Consider the following 25602-nt stretch of genomic DNA (forward strand, 5'->3'; position numbering starts at 1 on the left):
CAAAATATTTAACATAAAAAAGAAAATTCCAAGATCTTAAATGTACTAAACTGGAGACTTTCATAAGGGCAAAGAAGCACGATACTAGACATAAGACTTAAAGTTAGTTTCCTCCTTTTATTTCAATTGCCCCTCTTCCAACATGACTGCCGCCTAACTAATTCAGGCAATGATAGCAGGGTTGCTAAAGCAAAATGAAGGCAAAAAGACTAAATGCAAAGAGCAATCCTACTCCTGACACAAACAAAATAAAGTAAAATTAAAGGATAATTACTTAAATTGCACTAGAGGAATATTGCTAAAATAGTTTTTAATATTACATACAGAGTAAACGTTTTACTTTACAAACATAAAATTGGGTTCAGAAAGATGGAGTATGGAGCATGCTTGCCTTATTATTCAGGAATTTAGCATGGATTTGAATATCAAGCTGCGACCGGCCATATCACAGAACATTGTGAGGCAATGTAGTAACTAACTATAACAGTTTTATTTTTGTATAGTTTAGTTATTAAAAATGCACTTAGGTACAGTAGTTGAGAGGGCTTCAAGAGCAAACAACTGCAGTGCTGGTACGGAGGCATGCCACAGGTAGAAACGTTTAAAATGAGTGAGAAGGCCTGTCATTCATTTTACCGTATTTTTCGCACCATAAGACGCAGTTTTTTTTCCCCAAAAGAAGGTTGGAAATGTCTGTGCGTCTTATGGAGCGAATATTGTGTCACAGACCATGATGTGTATTACCTGACAAAAGTCGACATCCAGGGGTAGAGGCCGACAAAACACACTGTTACGTTACAGGCATTCCCTCTGTGCTTGGAGGAATGTTAGACTCATTGACTCGGCATCTAATCCTTGCGTGTGTGTGAGTTGCGAAATGTAAACAAATGTAAACAAAGGCAAGATGGTATCGACATCTCACAAGGGAGTGAAGTGAGTGCAGAAAACAATACTTAGCAGACGATGTTTTGCGCATTATCACTGAGTCAGACTCTGATTTTTCAGTAACTGATTTTGTTGAGAATGATCAGGAGATCGAACAAGACAGTGAGGAACTGAAATCAGCTGATCGAGACACCAGCCAATGCCGCCCCAGCTGAGCGCATTTGTGCAGCCGATGCACCTATGGCAAAGTTCGTGTGGGAGGAATACCTAGACATTGATCCGTGGGAGACAAACTGGCTACCGTACTTCACAAGACAGTATGGCTTGCTGTTGGACTCGACAGATTACCAGCCGCTGGACTACTTCAGGCTGTTCTTTCCTGAAGCTGCCTTTCAGCTACTGTCAGACGAGACAAACAGGTATGCAAAGCAATCTTTTGAATCGAGGGCTGTGCTTGCACCGCATTCTCGTTTTTCAAACTGGAAACCCACAAAAAAACACGAGATGAAGGGCTTTGTGGCATTACAAATATAGATGGGACTAGACTGGCGATATAATTTCAGGGAGCATTGGTCCAAACGTGCTTTGTCCCCTGGTGGCTTTGGACAGGTTATGCTGCATGATGATAGGTACGTGCTCCTGCAATGTGGTTGTGAGCAACTGAGCTTCATAAATTCTGACACTAGCGATAAGGAGTTCTTGGGGTTTCCATAAAACTAGACGAGTGCTTGAACCTTAAAGTCTCTCCTTATTTGTTAATGACAGTGATGATATTTCTTAATACCGCTGTTGAATTTACATGGTTGAAATATTTTTCTGCTATATTTTATTAAACATATTAGTGCACCATTTGGTTCAGAATATTTTTTTTCTTGTTTGCCTCCTCTAAACCTAGGTGCGTCTAATGGTCAGGTGCATCTTATGGAGCAAAAAATATGGTAACTCTCACACCAACACCCTGCTGTTACTTTGTGCCATACTGGTGAAAGATGTCGATTTGGCTGTGTGAGTCGCAGCAGAGTAACTAGCTCAAAATTGAGGCACATAAGCAGGGGTAAAGAGGGGGAGTTGCACTGGGCTGAGTTTGAGAAGAAAGGAGAAATATTAAGGACTGGATGACTGTTGTTTTATACTGATTTTATGGCAGGATTAATTTGGATTTTAACTCACAGGCTATTCACTGTTTATGGAAGACTTATTCATTACACTACAGGACACTGTTTTTTTCATTTGCTCAGCTCATCTCAGTTGATATTGGGTTCTGGGTTCAAAAGGCTCCAGGAAGAAACCAGGGAGCAAGGAGCCCACCCAGACCATCACACAAGCCATCTTTCACGTAACCACAATATATCATCTGAGCTCTACTCATACCTTGTTGCTCTCTATGCCATTCTTCTCAACAGCATCTAAAATCTGGTTAAGGACAATGTTTATCATGCATTTCATTACATGAAAACAGTAATGCTCACCATCAAACTGCCTTCTTGGAACCCTTAATACTTTTCAAAATGCCTCAATCTCAATGCCTTTCTTCTAAAAGGCCAAATCAATGTCAATAGCTAGAAGACCCTGGACACAGAATGACCCCCCTTATGATACAGCATGACTCAATAAGCAGCAATTCACTTGTAGACTAAATACAACTCTGAAGAGGCTGATAAAGACAGCAACAAAATTGGGTGTGGGGAGAGAATCCAATTTTACTGAAGCTGCTCTAAAATGTAACCTACTGTCCCCACTTCCTTAGGCCCTGTGGCTTGAGAATCGGAGAGTTTAGCCATCTAAGGTGACACATTCTATCTTGATGGATGTTACTCTTGTCTCAAGAAATTTCTGAAAGCGCTGATCAACACCTACACTATTTAAAAAGGAAAGTGCTCACTGTGTGCATACATTTAGAGCCCGGCCATACATTAAGGGGCTATTTTTCACCTAGATGCAGACAGAAGTGTAACCTCTAGATTTCAGTCACAATTTCATGTCAATGTGGATTATGAAGAAAACAGTACATATCATGTTGTACCATCATTCCTCATATTCTTCTTTGTGTCCTGTAAACAGGGGAGGCTACTTTGTTTTCCTTTTTGTCTCTATCCTTTATATCCTCAGTTCTGGTCTGCTTAGTTCTCATGCCTATGTTTACTATTTCTGTAACATTCTCTACGTTCATACATTCACCACAGCTTCTGTACATCTATTTAACCATGAAATATGCACTCAAAGATGCAATACAATTTTAAAATGAATAGATCATTTGAGGTTGATAGTGAATAACCTGTGGTTGCTTCCTAAAATCTTCTACACAGCATCTAAAATCATAATGTCATATAACTCATTTTGCTCTTTTTCAGCACAGGAAATAAATTTGATAATTATTGATCACATTTCATATAGGTTAAATAAAATCACTTCAAGCTGTGTCTATTTATTTAAGTATGGAATCTTATAAGACACATTAGGGTGGTTGTAGTGGACTGCCAACACTATTTTGCACATTCTTTCTGAATAAAAGTAACTATAAAATATTTGGGTTAACCATAAAAAAAATGCTTATATCAATATTTTATAAAGAAAAATGTACAAAATATAAATAGAAATGGTAGGAATTAACCTATAATTAAGTTAAAAATACACAAATGGGAAAAAGGTGACAGAATCATTATTTACAAACTTATATGCACAAACCAGTGTGTTTCTTCGTGCCGGTCCCAAGCCTGGATAAATGGGGAGGGTTATGTCAGGAAGGGCATCCGGTGTAAAATTTTGCCGAATCAATATGCGGACAACAATACAAATTTCCATACCGGATCGGTCGAACCCCGGGTTAACAACGACAGCCACCAGTACTGTTAGACAACAGGGTGCTGGCGGAAATTGGGCTACTGTTGGCCGAAGGAGAAGAAGAGGGGGGAGACGTGTCTGGAGGCAGGAGGAGAGGAGCAGAGTAAAGAGAGTGGAACTGAGGGTAGGAACTTTGAATGTTGGCAGCATGACTGGTAAGGGGAGAGAGTTAGCAGATATGTTGGCAGCATGACTGGTAAGGGGAGAGAGTTAGCAGATATGATGGAGTGAAGGAAAGTTGATATATTGTGCGTGCAAGAGACTAAATGGAAGGGGAGTAAGGCCAGGTGGACTAAAATATTTGATCCCTGTGTCTCTTACATGAAGTGGGCTCTCTGTGTCTAAGTGTAAAAATTACTGGTGTATAAGTGACAAGATGTGTGCCCTGAGATGAAACGGTGCTCTAAGCAGGGTTGGTTCCTGTCTTCTACTCCATGTTGCTAGCTATTAGCAACCTTGAATTAAATTCTTAAAATGACCGGTTTAATGGTATAGAATGTAAACAACTGCATTATGGATATTTACCTGGAAATTGTCTTACAATGAGATGGTGTTATAAAAAAATTATTGTAGTTGGTTATTGACAATCTTTTTGAAAAAGTTTTCAGTTCGTTTTTTGGGAATGTTTTCAATTGAATTGAATGACTTTTTAAAGAGGCTGATTAACAATGGATTGCAGTAAAAGGCTGATGTTCCAGATATGTGCCAAAAATAAATTCCAAATTTGACTAGAGTCTGATACATTAATCATTTTGCAGGTATGAACCTAATAAAAACAAAAATAGTTTAAAAAACATTTTCATATTGCAATATGTGTGATAACCAGGATTGCTCAGTGAAGTCACTAACATGAAGTGGAACGCTATTATTAATGGCACATATAAAACCAGAAAGGAGGGGAGAAAGGTGCCTCACAAATAATGAGAGTCTAAGAAGCAGACTTGATGGGAATGCAATCAAGAGAGGGAGTGCCGGTTAAGAGAAATTTGCACAAACACACAGGTGAATATAAAAAAGGCGCTAAAGGTACATGTAGGGTAAGAGATAGCAAATGTATGTAATTATACTATTACCTGTCTGCAATAGGCACCGTGGCAAATTAAAACATAAAACAATATTCTGATATTAGATATTAAAACATTCCTTTAAGAAATGAAATATCAGATGTTTAAATCATTCATGCACACAAAAGGCATGAGTATCTTGATATAGCACCCTACAATGTACTTAATAAAAACAAACTATTTAAAAGTTAATTCCTTTGAGATTTTTCAGGTAAAGAAAACCAAAGCTTTGAGGTAGTTATTCAAGGTAAGGAAATAAAGTAGCTACAACCATTAATCCTAGTGTCGAATGTGGCAATATGTTGCAAGGTGATCAGCAGGCAAGTATGAATTTCACGGTACTCTGTACAAGTGGCAAAAAGGACCTACAGTATAAACCTATAAAAAGTTCACAGCATTCACTGAATTTCTCATGTTATACTTCCCTCAGTGCATTTCTGTTACTTGAACTGTCATTTTGTTTTGCAGTTTTGATGTATGGGAAGGTGAGGCAGTGCTTAATGATCGCCCTTTACAGTGATTGTTACTGGGTGGACATTAGGGGTTGCCACCAGTTTTATAGACACCAGAAGTCCTTTAAAAGGAGGAAATACAAAAAAAGACAGCTATAGAGACTTAATACAGTATCATATTTATTCTAAAAGAAAGATATTGCCATTGTGAAACTACTTCCCCACCCAACAAAAGACTAAGCATATAATCATTTGGAGAGGTTCACCATGGAAAACGTGGCCACCTCTGGTGGGAAGTACAATGGGCAGCTGGAACAGGACCCTTCCTGGCTATGAACAGGAGATCCCCAATGCTAAACTGAGTATGGCAGTACTAATTTTTCACACCAGAGAAAGTGCAGGGAACAGCCCTTTCACATATCACATTTACAACTGGACTTTTTTCTTGTTTTGTCAGGACCATTACTTTTTTGAATGTTTACTGCAACATTCATGAAGCAATAGACTCATAGTGATTTGTGTTAATAGTTTTGTGGGGTGTGTGGGGATCGTTTTATTGAATGTGTATTGTATGTCATTTGTTTTCATTCATATTTTGATACAACAGTAACATTTTAATTAGTTTTGTTTTTTGTAAATTATTAATGGATTTCTTGTAGATGGATGAAGAAGAACCAAGGACGAAGTATGGTGAGGGTGCTGGACTTTTACCTCAACGGTGTTAGACATAGAAATGTAACAGTCCACCCTTCGTAGGCAGCATTTGTTACAAAGATGCCACATTCATCTGCCTGAATAATGATTCGCCTGTGCTTAAGACATCTGTGACCTCTGGGTCTTCCCAAGCTAATTATTCAGGGTTGAGTGCAGCTCATGCCTGGTATCATACAAGGGATTCTCACAAACAACTTACCACCAAAGTCTAAGAGGAGTTGATATGAAATTCACACTCATTTCTAAGCAGTCTGCTTACTTTCTTCACATTTACTCCTGTTCACTGGTTAACAGGCAGACAAACATTAAAAATATCAACAAAAGAAGACAATAGTTTCCTGGAAGCAACATCAATTACAGCTCTGGATCACTGGTTGCATGCTGCCTACACAGGTACCAAAAAATATCACACTGGTGCATTATTAGTCAACAGAAACCCCTCGGCAAAAGCAAGCTTACAGAATCAGTGGCACTTTATGTGCACAAGTGATCCATCATTACATTACAATTTGTTTCTGCCACCTATTAATTCACAAGGACTTCTCTGAAGCCTTGTTTAGCATGTGAACCTATCTAATATCAGTCATACAAAGAGAAAAACAAAAAACAAATGGAAATAGAAAAGGAAGACTGTGTGTGTGTGTTGGGGCTTTAAAACCCTCTGGCGCCTGTTGGCTTTCTCCCTATTCTAGGACAAAGGAGCCTTGTGGGGAACTGTGACATTTTTGTCACACCAGCAGTTTTACATCCTCAAGTATCACTTCAGGGATCAGGTCAACAGTGCTGAATAATTACCAAAGTTCTATAGAAAAATAAAATGGCAACATAGTAAATTAACACCATGGTAAACATCTTGATAAAATTATAGGATTTATGTCACTTGCAGACTATAATCATATAATTTTAACATTACATAAATTATATCGTGTGTGTCCTTTATGCATTAAAATGTATACAAAACACTACATGTACTGTACAAATCATTCACTCATCTAACCTCAAACCTGCTTAACCCAGCTAAGGTTCACTGGGGTTGAAGTTTATGCTAGCAGCATTTGGTGCCAGGCAGGGAGGAAACTTGGACATATTGTTAGTCCTTTGTTGGGCACACTCCTGCACACAACCACACACTGACTCACAGAAGGCAAATTCTGAGTCGACAGGCAGCCTAGAAAAAGTGTAGTATCCAGAAAAAACAACGTCTCGAGAAAGGAAAGTGACTTCAACCCAACAGCCACCATCCACTGTGGCACCCAATAAGTTTTATATTACACATACTAATATCAGTTAATCAATAGTATCTACACACATACAGCTGACACACAGTTTCCTAAAGTTTACATTACTGCAAAATGTATATTCTCAGAACTCTACCCTTTCAGAGTAGTTTGTATATGACTGTTTATATTAAATGTTTCTCCATTTTCTAAATTTTATTAAACTATTTCCATGTATCTCAGGTTACAGGCAACTTCAGATTGCCAGACATTTCTTTTGAGTGTTCCACCAGTATCATTTTCATTCATGGAAAATCTGTTCCTTGCGCCAAAAACCTCTAAAAGCACCCTGAGAGAAGAAAGCTATTATACATATAATGATATAAATGACGCTGGCACCTGGACTCCAACAAGCTAACCAGAATGACAATACACTGCTCTTTAAAGGGACAATGATAAAACCTGGTGGGTGTTTTTAAACTGCATTTCCTTCCTCTGATTCATTAACTATGACCAATATGAATTAATTTTACTCTTTACTAAAATCTACACCTGTTAGGTCAGGAGTCAATTTAACTCTTTCTTTTTTTTCTAATTATTCTTTTGGAGAACAGCTTATAGGGAACAAACAATTTTGATACCACTGCCCCATCTCCGAGCATTCTACATTTATACTCTATATGAGTCATTGACTGTCAGGCGTTTTCACTTTACCCCCTGCATCTCTGTGACTTTCCTCATTTTCTTGTAGGCTTTCCAAAGACTGGTACAGATGAAGGAGTGTTAATTTTTAAGACAATGAATTGGCCCTGCCAGCATGAGTGTGACCTGTGATGGATCTCTGCCCAAAGACGCCCAAAATAAGAAGTGTTTAATAAAAGGAAAACTCATGTTGTTCAAGAGGATGAATAGTATAGTATTTTCCATTTTGAGGCCGACGTTTTAATGAGATGGAGCACTGATGAAATAGTAGTTATATATTTACATGTACTTAATATATATAGATAGATAGATAGATAGATAGATAGATAGATAGATAGATAGATAGATAGATAGATAGATAGATAGATAGATAGATAGATAGATAGATAGATAGATAGATAGATAGATAGATAGATGTATATATATGTCAAGTGCTTGAACTTGAACTATTTAAAGACTCGGGTAACATGTAATGAACCTCTTTAGATTTTTAGACCTGAATAATGGTCAGGACAGTGTGGTGCGATAGTAGTTGCAAGACAAAAGGCAAAATAATGATGTCAATGTCAACATTTGTGTCAGGGGACATGTGGAAGTCACTAATCCTTGCACTCTGGTAGCTTGCAATAACATGGCGATTTGATCATGCAGGCAAGGCACTGACAACAGAAAAAAATGTAAGAAATGTGCACAAAAAACAGGCTTCTACTGTCCCAATTTGACTGCCTCAAAATGTATTGCATAAAGGATGTCTACTAAATCTGCATCAGTACAGCAGTGGACACTAGACATACCTTTCCTACTGCATTTTATGGTGATATTTTGATATTTACATATTTTTGTTATGTGGAAGAAACCCCAGAGGAAGAAAGGAATAATTCAATCAATCAGTCTTTATTCAGGCACCGGTGAGCACATGGATTCATGTGTTGCAAGGCAGAACAGAGCAGGTTCCCCTTATTTTTCCTCCTTCTCCCTTACTTATCAATAAGTATAATATCGTTTATTTAAGCATTTCATCTTATATTGCGCAAATCGGCTAACCGTTTCTGTTTCGTGTACATTGCAGATGGGGCCCTAAAGAAGGAAAGGTCATCTTTCCTGTGTCTAACAGATGCGTTCCTAAAGAGGAAGTTGTCTTAGGTCAGCTTACCGCACCCTGTCTTATGAGAGACGCCTGTATGAATAACCTGCCATTATAGCAAAACAGCTTTGTCAGCTTTTAACCAGTTAATTTTTCTTTCAGTTACAAGTAATAACATTTTTCTTTTAGAAACAAAATTGCGTTTTTGGCTCATTTTTCCTGGGGAAATCATTAGTCTAAGAAATGCAATATACAGTACAGTCTAAAAACTTAACCACAAGGTAATACTATCAACATAGAACACTGGGATTAGTAAAACAATAGAAGGACAAAATATAAACAAACAGAACTTAACTTCTCTAATTTAACAAACCTGAAAAGAAACATATATGCATTTATTCAACAGTTACTTGTAGTGCCTATTAAATCACAAGTACCAGTAGTAGTAGTAGCAGCATTTTACACAGTAATGGGTATAGAGTACAGAGAAATTCTTACTTGCAAGTCTGAGGAACATGCAACATGAATTTTTCACTACAATAGTTTCCATATTTTTGTAGTAGAAGCACTGGCAGGCTAAGTGACTTATTCAGGATCACACGGTGACTTAACGCAGGGGCCTGAACCTGAAAAATTTTGCTTTCTAATGCTATTTGCCAATACGCTTTTTGCATGAAATTTGTTTTATTTACTTGTGACCATGTTTACTTAATTTTTCCCTGAAAATTTGCCTTGTGGCTGGCATAGACAAACTTGTCTTTTTTCCAGCACCCCTTGAAGCTTTGTGAGGCCAGTATGACATCACAAAGCTGTAGCAACAATGTTGGATGGGGATGTCACTACCCAATCTGTACTACCTGCCCATTTTGCACTGTGCACAAATTTGTAACTTTTCCTTTCCTGCAAAGAAGTAAATCTGTTTCACAAAAAATGTTTTTTCTTTGTCAGAAGTACTGTGCAATGTGGTGTGGCCATCGCTTGCAGACTGTGATTAACCTACTTAAGATTTTCATATGAAAGAATCAGTAGCTACTTGCATATTCCACAACACCAAGTAAGATTTCACTGTTCAGCCAAAAACAGAGCACTAGCAGGACTCCACGATTACCACTGGGTGTTTAACACACTCCCCGTGCCTAAGGGGGAAAATACAGATAGAGAAAGTCAATAAGAATTTGTGGCCATAACTGGAGTCTTCATCGTCTAGAGACTTACCTCAGTGACAGAGGTATCATTAGCATTAGAATCTCTCAGACTTGTCACTTACTCGTTTGTCTTGTGATATGACAGGATGTTGGCTTGAGTGACACTTCTCATCCTATTAAAGGCATCCATCATTGCATTATGTGATACTTTAGTAAGACAAATGTTCAGAATTATTCTTCATTCAAATCAGGCATGTGCCTAGTCTCATTTTACTATACATTATCAACTCTGTCAAAGAATTTCACTCTTTTCTAATTGTTTATCATACTGCTTTTTATTTTATATTTCTGTGCTCACATGTACTATGGACGATAATCCTTTCAATGACAAGATGATTAATCATTTCAGGGCTTTAGTGCATTATGCTGATGAAAAAAAAGTGCCTTCTTCATGTTTAATCTATGACAGCATGTATAGAGATAATTACAGAAATACAGCATTATACTTGTTTTTTCATAATTTTGCAGATTTTCCTTACTTTAAGATAAAGATTGAAATCTCTCTCAAAATAAAAAAAGTTACAGATATTATTATTATTGTGGTACTTGTAGAGTATGCAATGTTAAAGAACCTTTTGCAGGTTTTAAAAGAAGCAATTTTTGAACTGCAATGGTAGATCTGCATCCATATGCAAACACTGTTTTCAAATGCTACTTCAAACATGCTTGAGAATGAAGACATTTAATATTGTCAGTAATGACATCTGAACTAGTGCAGTATCTGCTTGGTTGGAGTATACTGCATATCCATGTGTGTTAGGCAAATGAAATGAGCAGGTGATAAAACACAATGAACTGCATTATAGTGGGTAGGGGAAGGATTTGATGATCAGAAGTCTGTTTATAAAAGGAAATGTATAATTCACTAAATCTGAAACGATGTCTTTAAAGGAATACTCCACCCAGAAATGATATACTGTACAGTATATTTTTTGTATGATACTTATCCCATGTGGTTTGCAGTGATGGTTGAGAAAGATTTTTAAACTAAGGTTTTCTAGGAGAATAGAGATAACAGTGTTTCTGATGGACTGGAAGCTTATGGTGACCAATATGGGACACAGACAAAAAGTATCACATGGAATAGTGCTTTTGAACTGAAGACAGAACTCCTGACCAAGGAATGAGGAGAAGAGGCATGTGGAGTTCTTTATTTAACAATAGTGCATACATTTTTTAGGCTTGTGTTTTATAGACTGTGAGAGTACAACTGGATAACAACATGTGATTTACGTGAATTACATGAGCATTGTGTGATTTTTTTCATGGACATTTTTGATATTGCTTGCTGTTGTCCATCGCTGATCATCATAGGATCATATATATATATTATAATTAGAATATCCTGGGACAAGATGAGACTTTTGAGCCTGGGACGAGACGTGGCTTTTTCAGAGAGATATTTTCATGCCCTTTGAGATGAGACTTTGTGCCAACAGATTTAACCACACCCGGGACCGGAAGTCAAAGACAAAGAGTAGATGACAAAGTAGAACATCGTAAAGAATTCAAAAATGTTGGGTTGATACACATGCAGAGCAGGTAAAAGATAATGAATGTACTAAAATTCAAAAGTCTCAAAAAAAATGATAGTAAAAACCGCATTAGTGCAAACAAATGGAAATTATTACTCGGTGAAATAACAGAACAGCAAAAAGAGATCAAATATATTGTTCAGATTTAAACTTTAAGTCGGAGACTTGTAGATCGTCTAATACGTGTTGCCATCAGAGAAAAGTAATGTTACTACCCAATGAAGAGGCGTATCCGTAAGTATTAAAAGATTTGTTGTTTGGTGAAAGTGCAGTGCAATCCACATACGTGAGCGGCATAGACGCGAAGTGGCTGATGTGTAGCACAGGCTGGGGGGTTGGCGAGCAAAGTGGGCAGGGGGTGAAGCCCCCTAGTGTGTGTGTATAATATATATATATATATATATATATACACACACACACACACACACACTTTCATAAACAGCAGAGCTCCATCTACCGACAGTAAAATAACGTAATTGGTAATGAATTGTTTAACCACAAAGGAACAATCCATGAGGAATTTCTCGACATGTGCTGGTCATGCTTCTAAACAGTGGCCATTTCTCAGCTTCACATGACATTATATTATTGGGAAAAAGATTTCAACCTAGCACACTTAATCCTTAAGACAGCAGTGCTCACCACTGTGGCACCATGCCACACATTATAAACCAACTGAACCATTCTGATTATCGTCTGATTGAGGTTGACATCTCTATTTTCAACAGTTGAAGAGGTTAGCACAATTATATTTTTATATGCAGTTCTGTATAAATAGTTAAATAAAATACTGCAATATATCAATCAATTAGACAGAGAGACAGATTGTAGGACAGACTAGGTTTACTACACTGAAAGACAGAGACACCTATGGGTATGAGTAAGAGTATAGAGTCAAAGGGCATTTACACTCATTGGTAAGCTTTACATTCTTAAAACCCACTTAGATGAATGTGCGCCTTCCCATTTCAAACAAACATTACAGATCCATTAGAATGCTAAAATCAGCTTGCAGGGATAAGAGAATTTATTCTTGCTCGCATTAAGTACTGTGTAATTTCAGGTTGATTGCTGCTGTGACATCTTTATTGACATCTTGTTTCGAGCCGCTTTAATTAAAATCCCCAAAGAACAAACAGGCTTCCTTCTCCAGGAACAATAATTGGTTTTAATATTTTTAATAACATGGCAATGCACCACACAAAATGCCAAGCCTGCAAACAATTCTCCATGGTCTGGAACAAAAATTATTACAATTCAGAATAAAGGAACCATAATTTCTTTTCCTTCCCCACTGTAAACAGGTTGCTAATTTCATTGATGTCACTCATTTCATGGTGCTGACTGCCGGTGTGTTTCATTTAGGGAGGGAGAAGGGAAGAAAGAAAGGAAAAAATAAGAGTTAGAATGAGAGAGGGGGAGAAGAGAGCTGCAGTCTAGGAAGACAAGCGGTCATTTGCTACAACAAATAACACTGTTTTTGCCTTAAGCAAACTTCTGCTCCTTTCTGCAGCCACCTTCCTTCAGTGCAAGCATCCAGACTGCTGATTCAGAAGCCACTAAAGAAATGGCAGTTTTGCCTTGTGAAAATGAATCACACACTTCAATTCCAAGAAGAAAGCCTAAATATTGCATTTGTATATTGGACTATGTCTGTGATGACTACTGACTTTTAAATAGCTGGTTCCTTTCAGTGTAGATATGAATCAGAGGCGTGACACATTCTGGAATCTGTGTTTAAATCCGAAGAGTCCAATGATTCTTCCTTCATGAATCAAGAAAAATTAATTCATCCATCAATATACTTCTTGAATGCACTTACATCACTGGGAACCAAAGCCTGTCCTGCTAGTACTGAGGACATTGTAGAGCTAGACTTGGATAAGGCATCCATCAAAGCCAATGTTGGGGGCAGTGAGTCGGGTCAGTTTATTGACTTCAGTTAATCTAATCTGAATCTCTCTGAGATGTGCAGGCAACAAGAATACATAAAGCTCACAGGAATGTGGACAAACCACATTATCATGCAAAGTTACCCTTAATTAACCTCATGCGATGAAATATCCCTAATAGTGTTTTGCACAGTAATACAGGACTAACATAGTGAGAAGTAAAAATACTCAACTGAGTAGCACACAAAAGAAAAAAGTGCAGATTTAAAAAAGAAAAAAATGTCTTCACTTTAACAAAAAATGAGAAATGGTGGATCTTGAGGATGTGAATGCAGAGAGAGGACAGACCTTAAAGTGTCCTGCAATGTGAGTACCCAAAGCTGCCAACAATGGGGGAGTAGGTTGCAGACCACATATGGGAATCCCTTTGATCTTGCAATCAATCCACATTTAGCTGAATCTTAACTGGCCTCTACTTTTGTATGATTAATAATATCGAGTTTAATTAACTTACAAAGCTAAGGCTGCTATTGCTCCCCACTATATACTATATGTATATATGGCATATATACATACATATATGCATGTGTGTATTTGTATGCATATGTGTGTGTGTGTGTGTGTGTGTGTGTGTGTGTGTGTGTGTGTATATATATACAGTTAGGTCCATAGATATTTGGACAGAGACAACTTTTTTCTAATTTTGGTTCTGTACATTACCACAATGAATTTTAAATGAAACAACTCAGATGCAGTTGAAGTGCAGACTTTCAGCTTTAATTCAGTGGGGTGAACAAAACGATTGCATAAAAATGTGAGTCAACTAAAGCATTTTTTTAACACAATCCCTTCATTTCAGGGGCTCAAAAGTAATTGGACAATTGACTCAAAAGCTACTTCATGGGCAGGTGTGGGCAAGTCCATCGTTATGTCATTATCAATTAAGCCGATAAAAGGCCTGGAGTTGATTTGAGGTGTGGTGCTTGCATGTGCAAGATATTGCAGTGAACAGACAACATGCGGTCAAAGGAGCTCTCCATGCAGGTGAAAGAAGCCATCCTTAAGCTGCGAAAACAGAAAAACCCCATCTGAGAAATTGCTACAATATTACGAGTGGCAAAATCTACAGTTTGGTACATCCTGAGAAAGAAAGCAAGCACTGGTGAACTCAGCAACGCAAAAAGACCTGGACATCCACGGAAGACAACAGTGGTGGATGATCGCAGAATCATTTCCATGGTGAAGAGAAACCCATTCACAACAGCCAACCAAGTGAACAACACTCTCCAGGGGGTAGGCGTATCGATATCCAAGTCTACCATAAAGAGAAGACTGCATGAAAGTAAATATAGAGGGTGCACTGCAAGGTGCAAGCCACTCATAAGCCTCAAGAATAGAAAGACTAGATTGGACTTTACTAAAGAACATCTAAAAAAGCCAGCACAGTTCTGGAAAAACATTCTTTGGACAGATGAAACCATGATCAACCTCTACCAGAATGATGGCAAGAAAAAAGTATGGAGAAGGCATGGAACAGCTCATTATCCAGTGTGGCAGTGTGATGGCTTGGGAGTACATGGCTGCCAGTGGCACTGGGACACTAGTGTTTATTGATGATGTGACACAGGACAGAAGCAGCCGAATGAATTCTGAGGTGTTCAGAGACATACTGTCTGCTCAAATCCAGGTAAATGCAGTCAAAATGATTGGGCGGCGTTTCATGATACAGATGGACAATGACCCAAAACATACAGCCAAAGCAACCCAGGAGTTTATTAAAGCAAAGAAGTGGAAAATTCTTGAATGGCCAAGTCAGTCACCTGATCTTAACCCAATTGAGCAGGCATTTCACTTGTTGAAGACTAAACTTCAGACAGAAAGGCCCACAAACAAACAGCAACTGAAAGTCGCTGCAGTAAAGGCCTGGCAGAGCATTAAAAAGGAGGAAACCCAGCATCTGGTGATGTCCATGAGTTCAAGACTTCAGGCTGTCATTGCCAGCAAAGGGGTTTCAACCAAGTATTAGAAATGAACATTTTATTTCCAGTTATTTAATTTGTCCAATTACTTTTGAGCCCCTGAAATGAAGGGATTGGGTTAAAAAAATGCTTTAGTTGCCTCACATTTTTATGCAATCGTTTTGTTCACCCCACTGAATTAAAGCTGAAAGTCTGCACTTCAACTGCATCTGAATTGTTTCATTTAAAATTCATTGTAGTAATGTACAGAACCAAAATTAGAAAAAAGTTATTTCTGTCCAAATATTTATGGACCTAACTATATATATATATATATATATATATATATATATATACACACACACACATACACACACATGTACATGATGCACTTCAAAATTATGCTGGCAAAGAGGTTAGGCACTCAAGAAACAACGTGGTGGAAGATGTTAAATTGGTTTACAGAAGAAACCTGTCACCGTGTAATATTACCTTATATTGCTTCCACATTGCCACTGCAATATACTCTTATCTGTGCATAATGATTGCATTTCTCTGCTTCCACTGGCAGGAATTCATATTGCCAAGATATTAACTGCAATTTGTCTTTCCTTTAAGGAGTCAACCCTAACATCAGAAATGTGCATTACTATACATCACCTTTAAAATAAAAAAAAAAAACGTCAATTAAAACATTTAAGTCATGGTTCGCTGTCTTGTGTTGCTTATATACGGAGAAAAAGATTACCACTATCTTGTATTAATGGAAGATTAAGAGGAAAATTAAAAGAAAGGAATACAGTATGTCTTTTAAAAATCTACTTGCAAATCTATTACTTTCATTACTTCAATGTGCTTATACAGTAAATGCTGACGTTCACTTAATACCTACTCCTGCAGATAATGCCTACAATTCATCATAGTACTTGCCAGAACATTTATAATTTAATAAGCTGATTTAAAAACAGAACTGCTTCCTCATAGATCCATAGTCCTAGGTTCAAATGCTGGCCTAGATAAAAGTCTGTGCTGAGTCTGCACTTGTCTTGATGTCTGAGTGGGCCATCTGTGAGGGACACTGATTTCTGTTCCATAAAACACAAAGATGTGTGTGTTAGGTTCACTAGAGGCTCCGAGTTTACCAGTATAAATGGAGTGTTGCAGGCAAGAGATGGGCATCCTGTTCTGGGTTGGTTCCTACCTTGGCACTAGCTCCCCTCAACAGTGAAACATAACTAACTGGGAGTAGAAAATAGAAAATGAATAATATGGAAATATTATTTGTGTAGTTTACATGTTCTTCCAAAGACAGTCCCATGGGCACTTTAGTTTCTTCCTAGAGTATAAAAGACTGATGATTCAATATGTGAATGTGACCTGTGAGAGACTGGCATCTTGTCCTCAGCTGTTTTTTTGCCTAGAGGTCAACAGGCTCCTGCTTAATGGAACCCTCATCTGGAAAAAGTGGTTTAAAATTGACAGTTGAAGCTAAAGCTTCCAAAAGATAAAGTTTAATTTTCTTAATTAAAAAGACAAGAAGGCGGTTATATAAAAAAAAAAAAATAAATCTATAAAATATTGAGAAAATGGCATTTAGCTGGCAAGTAGATTTGCTTTCTCCTTTCCAAATTCTGTGTTGAGTGTGTTTTCAAGTGGAGGAGGAGTATTGGGTTCTATTCTGAGATTCATGAAAAACTTAAAAAGGCATACTAATAAACATACACAGTGTGTGACTGTTCACCAACACCACGTGATGACTCATGTTTTACTTAGTTTAGGATTGAACATAACAAAGATGACATTTTCAAACTTGCTAATTTTCCCTTCAGTGTTGTTGCAAGCAGCATGAGGCACAAGGCAGGAACCAGTACTAGATGGGGCACCAGACCATCATAAGGTCCACTCGTTTACAAATTCACAGGTATATGCAAATATGAAAAATCCTTGCTTGTTCTTTTTCACCCCTTGTATTTTGGAATGACAACTTTCAAAAAGAAGTATGTAGACACAGGAAATGCAAAGTGAGCATTCAGTCCAAGATAAACAAAGAATTACTAAAATACATTTTTAAAATGACATGGCAAATATTTTTAACAAAAAAAAAAAAATCGACCTCTGGTCCTCCCAAGATCAAGGCTTCTGCCCCAGTAAGTAGTGCACAAGTACCAGCAGGTTTCCGTGCCACATGTGCTTGAGGGGCAGCGAAGGCTGGAGCTGTTATTTATCTTCTTTCTATCATGTCCTCTGCTATTTACCTCATACTCAGCAGATGTAGCCCCAGTATTTTGTGAATACAAGCAGGTTGCACACAGTGGAAGGAGTGGCTGTCATTCTTCTTCTTCCTATCATGTAATCATTCTGCAAGCTGCTTTGCTGTCAAAAAAGTAGTTGTTGATCTTCTCCTGTCAGTAATGCTGCGTGCCTGTGCTACTGTTCATTTCCTGTCAGCCACGGCATACCCAGGCTTTCGCTTGATGTGAGAAAGACCAAAAACCCAATTATATATATATATATATATATATATATATATATATATATATATATATATATATATAATGTATATATATTATATATATATATACTAGCTGGAGGAAAATAAAGTGTTTTTCTTAATTGTTTGAGAAAAATATAATTAACAAAAAAACACAACTTAAAAAATAAAAATAAATTAACAAACAGTGAAGACTCACCAATGTGCATGTCTTGCGGTCTTGTATGTATGTTATCATCCAGTTGACGCTCGGAACCAGCCAACTCTATTTAATTTCAAAAGCAACAGGGGCGCAGTGGTGCTCAAACATAAAGAATTGTGTTGTTCCAAGGATATACTGTATTGTGCGAGTATTGTATTATAATACAGGTTGTATGTGGATTAAGTGTATTGATGAATATATAAGGGATTTATAAGTGGCAACATTGTGCCTTGCCTCAGGCAACATTATTTAACATGCCGGCCCTGCTCAGAATGCAGCCTGATATGATGATAGCTTTGAGCACCATCTAATACTTCAAGGTTAATATAATCATATAGTTTGAGACAATGACTGGTACCCGATTATGAATTTCAATCTTCCACATCCATCCATTATCCAACCCGCCTTCCACATTGCAATATATATTTAACAGGTTGAATTGTAATGGTCCTTCTAGGTCGGAGAGTATAAACAGTCAAAGGGCTTGTATTCCATGTAGGAATAGTTCCAGCTTCTTACCCAATGCAGCTAGGATGAGCTTAAGCCCTATAACACTCAGTTGGAATAATGGGCTTCTATGAATGAATGAATGAAAATAATTCATCCATTTATTAATTTCTGGATCCCACTTGTTCTTTTCCCAACACAGATTTGAAAGCCTGTTCTATAATCATTGGGGATTTAAGGCGTAACCAAAGCCCGACACCAGTTTACAAAAGGACACACTTACTCACACCAGGCCAATTTACAGTAACCAATTAAACCAAAGAGTGGAGCTGTTACTTATATGAAGGTGGACCTGAACAAGCCCCAAACAGAAGGCACCCCACCCTGTCAGAAATTTTACTAGACAAGAGTTGTGAGGGTGCAGTTTGTGCTAAAGACAAATAAGAAAATTAAAAATGTCACTAAAACCAAACTAGTGTTTGTCTAGCATACAAAATAACACTCAGTGAAGCAGATAACAAATTCCAAAAATGGAAGAGCAAGTGCCATTACTAGTAATGGTAGACCATGCTGTTGATCCCCCATAACAGTAAGAGAGGCACTAGAGTGAACCGATTCGTAAGTGCTAAGTTACATTCCCGAGTGCTGTTAGAGTTGAATTAATGGCTCAGGATGCTGCCTCCTACTACATACAAATTTCTGCTTTGCTCCAGCATGCCTCTTGAATACTGACAGCTGCACCGTGCTGCAGAGCTGTTCTGACATTTCACCTCTCACTTGAAGCACGGTTACTGAACTGAAAACTGTAAACAGTAAAAGTCAAGAGGTGCTTTATTGCTAGCAGTGTCTTAATGGGGTGCAGTCAAAAGTATTAAACTACCCATTTCCAGTAAATGCTATACATATGCATTTTTAGAAGCTTTAATTCTGTTAAAAATATCCTTTAAAAATCAAACAGAATCTAGTTAATTTTTTACAAAGTCCTCCATGGCAAATTGATAAGACCTTTTTTAAATATGTGTTTTTTTCTTTACTGCACATTATTAGCCTGAGAGCACGCATTGATTTGATAATGTTTTGTACTGAGAGTGGGGTCTGTGTAGTTAAGAACTGATGAAAAAAGAAATGAAAGAATGCTGATCTGCCTCTCCTATATTGGAATTTTCACTTTTTCCATTGAATATTCATGTTATATTTTAACTATTTTTACAGTTTTTAACCATATAAATGAAGACGCATGCTACATTTATATGAATTGGATTAGCAGGCCTATGATGCACCAGGACTCCTCTCATGGATCGTTCTTAACTTGTGGACATCACTGCTGGCATGGGCTCCAGCTGCTAAGACCCTGAGCTGAAGTAAGTAGGTTCAATACACAAAATACATGGAAGAAGGTATAGTGGGCATTTTCATCCAAAGCAGAAACAAACACAGTCTCATTTAGTGGAAGTTAACTTTGTGCATTAATACATTTGTCTGAACAAACTTATCAGGAAAGCACACTCCATCCCAGGGCTAACCCTGGACACGCTGGAAGTTGTTATGGAAAAGATTATGATGGCAAATTTGAATGCCATCATGAAAAATCCCCACTAGGAGGTGCTGTCTTGAAGCACTTCTAGTCACAGGCCCATTCTACCACTCTGTGTTAAGAAGCGCTTCTGGGGGTCTTTTCTGCCAACTGCTCTCAGGCAGTTCAATGCTTCCACCCAATGTACTTGTTAAGTTTATTTTTATTTATTTATTTACTTATCAATTGATTGATTATTTGAATGGCTATATTATCTGTCCTGTGAGTGTGTATCCTAGTTTTTTTTATTTTTCTGCAGCTTTATGCACCTGAATTTCCCCTTTGGATTAACAAAAGATTATCTAATCTAATCTTCATCATGTGATGAAGACCATGGAGAGGCTGCTGCTTCACCACCTTAGGCCACAGGTTCAACACGCCCTTGACCCTCTGCAGTTTGCATATCAGGAGAAGGTGGGAGCGGAAGATGCCATCATCTATATGCTACACCGATCCCTCTCTCACTTGGACAGAGGCAGTGGTGCTGTAAGAATTATGTTTCTAGACTTCTCTAGCGCCTTCAACACAATCCAACCTCTGCTCCTTAGGGACAAGCTGACAGAGATGGGATTAGATTCATACCTAGTGGCATGGATCGTGGACTATCTTAAAGACAGACCTCAGTATGTGCGTCTTGGGAACTGCACGTCTGACATTGTGGTCAGCAACACAGGAGCGCCACAAGGGACTGTACTTTCTCCGGTCCTGTTCAGCCTATATACATCGGACTTCCAATACAACTCGGAGTCCTGCCATGTGCAAAAGTTCGCTGATGACACTGCTATCGTGGGCTGTATCAGGAATGGGCTGGAGGAGGAGTATAGGGACCTAATCAATGACTTTGTTAAATGGTCCGACTCAAACCACCTACACCTGAACACCAGCAAAACCAAGGAGCTGGTGGTGGATTTTAGGAGGCCCAGACCCCTCATAGACCCAGTGATCATCAAAGGTGACTGTGTGCAGATGGTGCAGACCTATAAATATCTGGGAGTGCAGCTGGATGATAAATTAGACTGGACTGCCAATACTGATGCGCTGTGCAAGAAAGGACAAAGCCGGTTATACTTCCTTAGAAGGCTGGCTTCCTTCAACATCTGCAATAAGATTATGCAGATGTTCTATCAAACAGTTGTGGCGAGCGCCCTCTTCTACACAGTGGTGTGCTGGGGAGGCAGCATTAAGAGGAAAGATGCCTCACGCCTGGACAAACTGGTGAGGAAGGCAGGCTCTATTGTTGGCATGGAGCTGGACAGTTTAACATCTGTGGCAGAGCGAAGGGCGCTCAGCAGGCTCCTATCAATTATGGAGAATCCACTGCATCCACTAAATAATGTCATCTCCAGACAGAAGAGCAGCTTCAGCGACAGACTGCTGTCACTGTCCTGCTCCACAGACAGATTGAGGAGATCGTTCCTCCCCCAAACTATGCGACTCTTTAATTCCATCAGGGGGGGTAAACGTTAATATTTAACATTATACATAGTTATTGTCTGTTTTTTTCACCTGTATTATTATCATTCTTTAACTTAATATTATTTATTGTATCAGTATGCTGCTGCTGAAGAATGTGAATTTCCCATCGGGATTAATAAAGTATCTATCTATCTATCTATCTATCTATCTATCTATCTATCTATCTATCTATCTATCTATCTATCTATCTATCTATCTATCTATCTATCTAATCTAATCTAATCAAAATTGTAGAAAATCCTTATGTTTAAATTAAAGTGAGTCAAAGAGACAAACATACTATTTAAAGGTTGTTTCACTTTAATATGAGGTACTTGTATAACTCTAGTAATGCACAGATGAGGAATGTCACTGCGTAAAGATAGCTACCCTTGACTTATGGGACTTAAATCTTAAGAACGTGTTGTTGACATTGCTTCACTTTAATAATCATATTCTTCTTACTAGGATTGCTCAGGCATGCTAAAACAAAAAAGGAACTGCATGTTTACAAGACAGAGTATATTATCTCCCCACAAGCTATGCTTTTCATCAGTGGTCACCGCCATTTTTATTCGGCTGCCTGCCTCTGTGAGTTTAATAAAAAACATAACACAGGGAGAAAGCCTCCCTCACTTAAGGCCTAAATTACTTGGCTATCAAAATAATATCAATGAAGAGGTTATTCCCTCAACATCCAAATATGGACTTTTCACTGTGAATCTGGCTTTTAGTCCTTTCGTTTTACAAAGGAGAAAAATGGGTTTAACAAAATGCAAAATATTCAGTGTAATGAGGGAAAAGTAATGCCAATAAAAGGAAGAATAATGACTTTTGGCAAGACAATACTCCAGAACACCTGTCAAATTGCAGTAAGGACCACCATACCCACGCAAACAAACTAATAAAAGATTCCGATTTCTTTTTTCTGGAAAATAGCAGTGCCTTACTGTTTCATTTAAAAGTGTTTGTTTTCATCTGGAGCTCCCTGGCAAGATGCTTTACAGCACATATGACAGCTCACATATTATGCACATTTATTCACCTGCTGACATTGTTCACTGAAGACTTTTCACATTTTGACTAAATACACGCGACTCAAGGAAAGGTGGATTACAGCTGCTCTTTCAGGCTTTGCAAGACTAAGACAAGGGCAAACATACAGAGATCACAAGACTTTCATGTTGAGGAGGGAAGAAAAATCAGAGGTGTTGGGATCAAAAACAAAAAGACATTTCTTGGATAGATGTTTCATTAAAAATTGTATCGGTTTTGACATAAAAAGCCCTAGTCACATCTCAGCACCCTTTTAAAAGAAAAGTGAGTCCAATGCTCTAACCCCAAGCCCTTGTATGCCACTTAGCATTCTATCAGCCAGCGCGGTGTGCCTAGAGGGACACTCTGGCACAAAGAACATTACAGAATCCTTTGTTTAGATGCTACTTTGATTGTTCTTGTCTGCAAAATACTCTAAACACAATAAAATTATTCAACTTCAATAATATATATATATATATATATATATATATATATTTTGTAATGAGCTGGCGAGAATAAGGAAGTCAATTTTACACTACATATATACTGTATAGTATATACTATTTATGACAGCAGCACTGTGTGGATGGAGCACATCTTGCCTTAAATTTAAGTAAATTATTATTTTTTTTTTTTTTTTTTTTTTTTTTAAACAGGACCATATCTTTCTGCACATTTCAAACTTCAATTCTCTAATCATCCTTTTCTGGACCTGCTTCTTCAGTTGCACACTTGTCTCTGGGTGCCACAATCAGTTCAAGAGCTACACAGACAGCCACACACTCAGTGGGCCCATTTTTAACATTGCCAGTCCACTTAACCTGCACCTCCTCTTTCTGATGCTGGAGGTAGAGCTAGACTAGACTTGGGGAGAAACACGCCACTGTTAAACCCAAGTCCTGAGAGCTCCGATTCAACCACTGCTGCTGTGCTTTCATAGACAATAATTCAGAAGGGAGCTAAACACTGGCCAGTGGCTTTTGCACAAGTACAAAATGTGTGATATTGCTATTCATGTAAAATACTTTCAAGTGTGATTCTGTCAATTTTGCAATTATATATAATAAAAAAAATTACAAACCACAACTTGCATAGTGGGTTACATGTGTGGTGTGTGTTGAATTGTGAGGCTACACTACAAATTGTTGGAACATGATTAATAGTGGAATTTAAACAGAATAAACACAAATATAAACCAATGATCATTCCACTTTATATCATATACACACTATACCCAGCTTTTCATAGACACTGCTGTTAGCACTTCAGAATAACATGTTACATACCACCATTACAGTTCTTAAAAGTGTTCACTCTCCAAGCAGCTGTAACACTGTGCACTCGAGGATAAAGTCAACATTCAACACTTAACACAACATATTAGACACAAAGCCAAGTACCAACAACACAAAATGTGCAAGTACAACTGCACAGTCAATGCAGGTAACAGCTTAAAAAGAAATGTCCTAAGTTGCCAATTTACAGATGGAGAGTAACAGCAACCGCCCAAAAAAAAAGAAACAAAATACAACCAACATAACAAAGAAAGGTACACTCAGGGCAGATTTGCATCAATTCTTTTTTAGTGTAATGCACTTTATGTTTACTGCATGTGTATCAACAGCTGCTTCGCTTAACTTCTCAGTACACAGTGACACCTTGGAGTTCGTAGGAATGACCAAATCTGTGCAGCAGCAACACGAGTAAGAATTATATTTAAAAGAGCATAGCAAATCACAGCCTACTATCCATCCAAAAAGATGCTGTTGAAATGACCCAACAATCACTCTGGACAAAGTAGAGAAGCTTACAGTACAAACATACCTTTTCAGAAGACATTTCTAGATTTCAAAGCATTGAATATTAAAAGATTAAATGAACTCAACTGTGCATCAAGACTGCAACATTTAAATAATGCAAACTTGCATAAGGACTCAATTATATGTATGCCATTTAAAATTTTAATCTAATGTTCTTTTTAGCATTTTTGACCATATTGATGCTTGATGTTATTAAAACAGTGTTGGTTCTCAACTGTTGTTACCTGGCATTTATAAATGTTTTCTTTGCAAAGTGAATCGTCACATGTTTAAGATACTGCTTTAATGACTGTCAACCCAATTCAAATTTTGGAAGAGAATGGGGTAAACATACAGACAATTTATAATAAAGTTTAGCATGTATGTTGAGTTTGTGGCCACCCTTGTTGTGATATGGAGTCACAGATGTGGAGAAAAGAGGGTTGAGGCCTCCAAAAGACCCACAAAAGCAGGACAGGACCTTCCTTGGCTAATCCAAAACAGGCTTACCTCAAACCCAATTGCTCCTGACATCTATCTGCAGGCATCAGCCAGGCTAGGCCCAAATTGGGTAAAACTTGCATTAGAATTCAAATTGCTCTTTAAAGTCTCAAAAATATCAAAGTGCCATAAAAAAATCCAGCTTATAACCAAAAGGCAATAATAATTCTTTATAAATGAAGGAGTTAACAGAACAAAACAGAAAACCAAGGAAAAAATGGACACAAGAGCAAAAAAGGATATGTCCAAAATTACTACCCAAAGCACAAGTCCAAAAAAAAAATGACCAAAGAAATCACAAAAAAAGAAACAGTATTACACGCAAAATCATTGCTATGCTGATGGGTTTCTTTTTCTAGGGCTGAATATAAAGCCAGGAGAAGGACCAAGAAGCAGTGATGTTACGGTGGTGACCCCCTCCTGTGGCACCACACCCAAAGCACATAAAATGGAAACACATTTAAAAAGACAAAATACAAATAATAAACAAAATCCAGGCTGTAATACAGCAACTCTACACAGTCTATGAAATTTAAGAACACTAATC

The 25602-nt window shown here is 37.8% G+C and overlaps 1 protein-coding gene across 1 annotated transcript in view; it reads right to left on the reverse strand.

The window, feature by feature from the left end:
* Nucleotides 1–25602, reverse strand: part of atrnl1b (attractin-like 1b) — a 1074694-nt gene that overhangs the window by 394332 nt on the left and 654760 nt on the right. The window lies entirely within an intron of this gene.

This window comes from Erpetoichthys calabaricus, chromosome 2 (genome assembly GCF_900747795.2).
Source record: "Erpetoichthys calabaricus chromosome 2, fErpCal1.3, whole genome shotgun sequence".
NCBI lineage: Eukaryota > Metazoa > Chordata > Cladistia > Polypteriformes > Polypteridae > Erpetoichthys > Erpetoichthys calabaricus.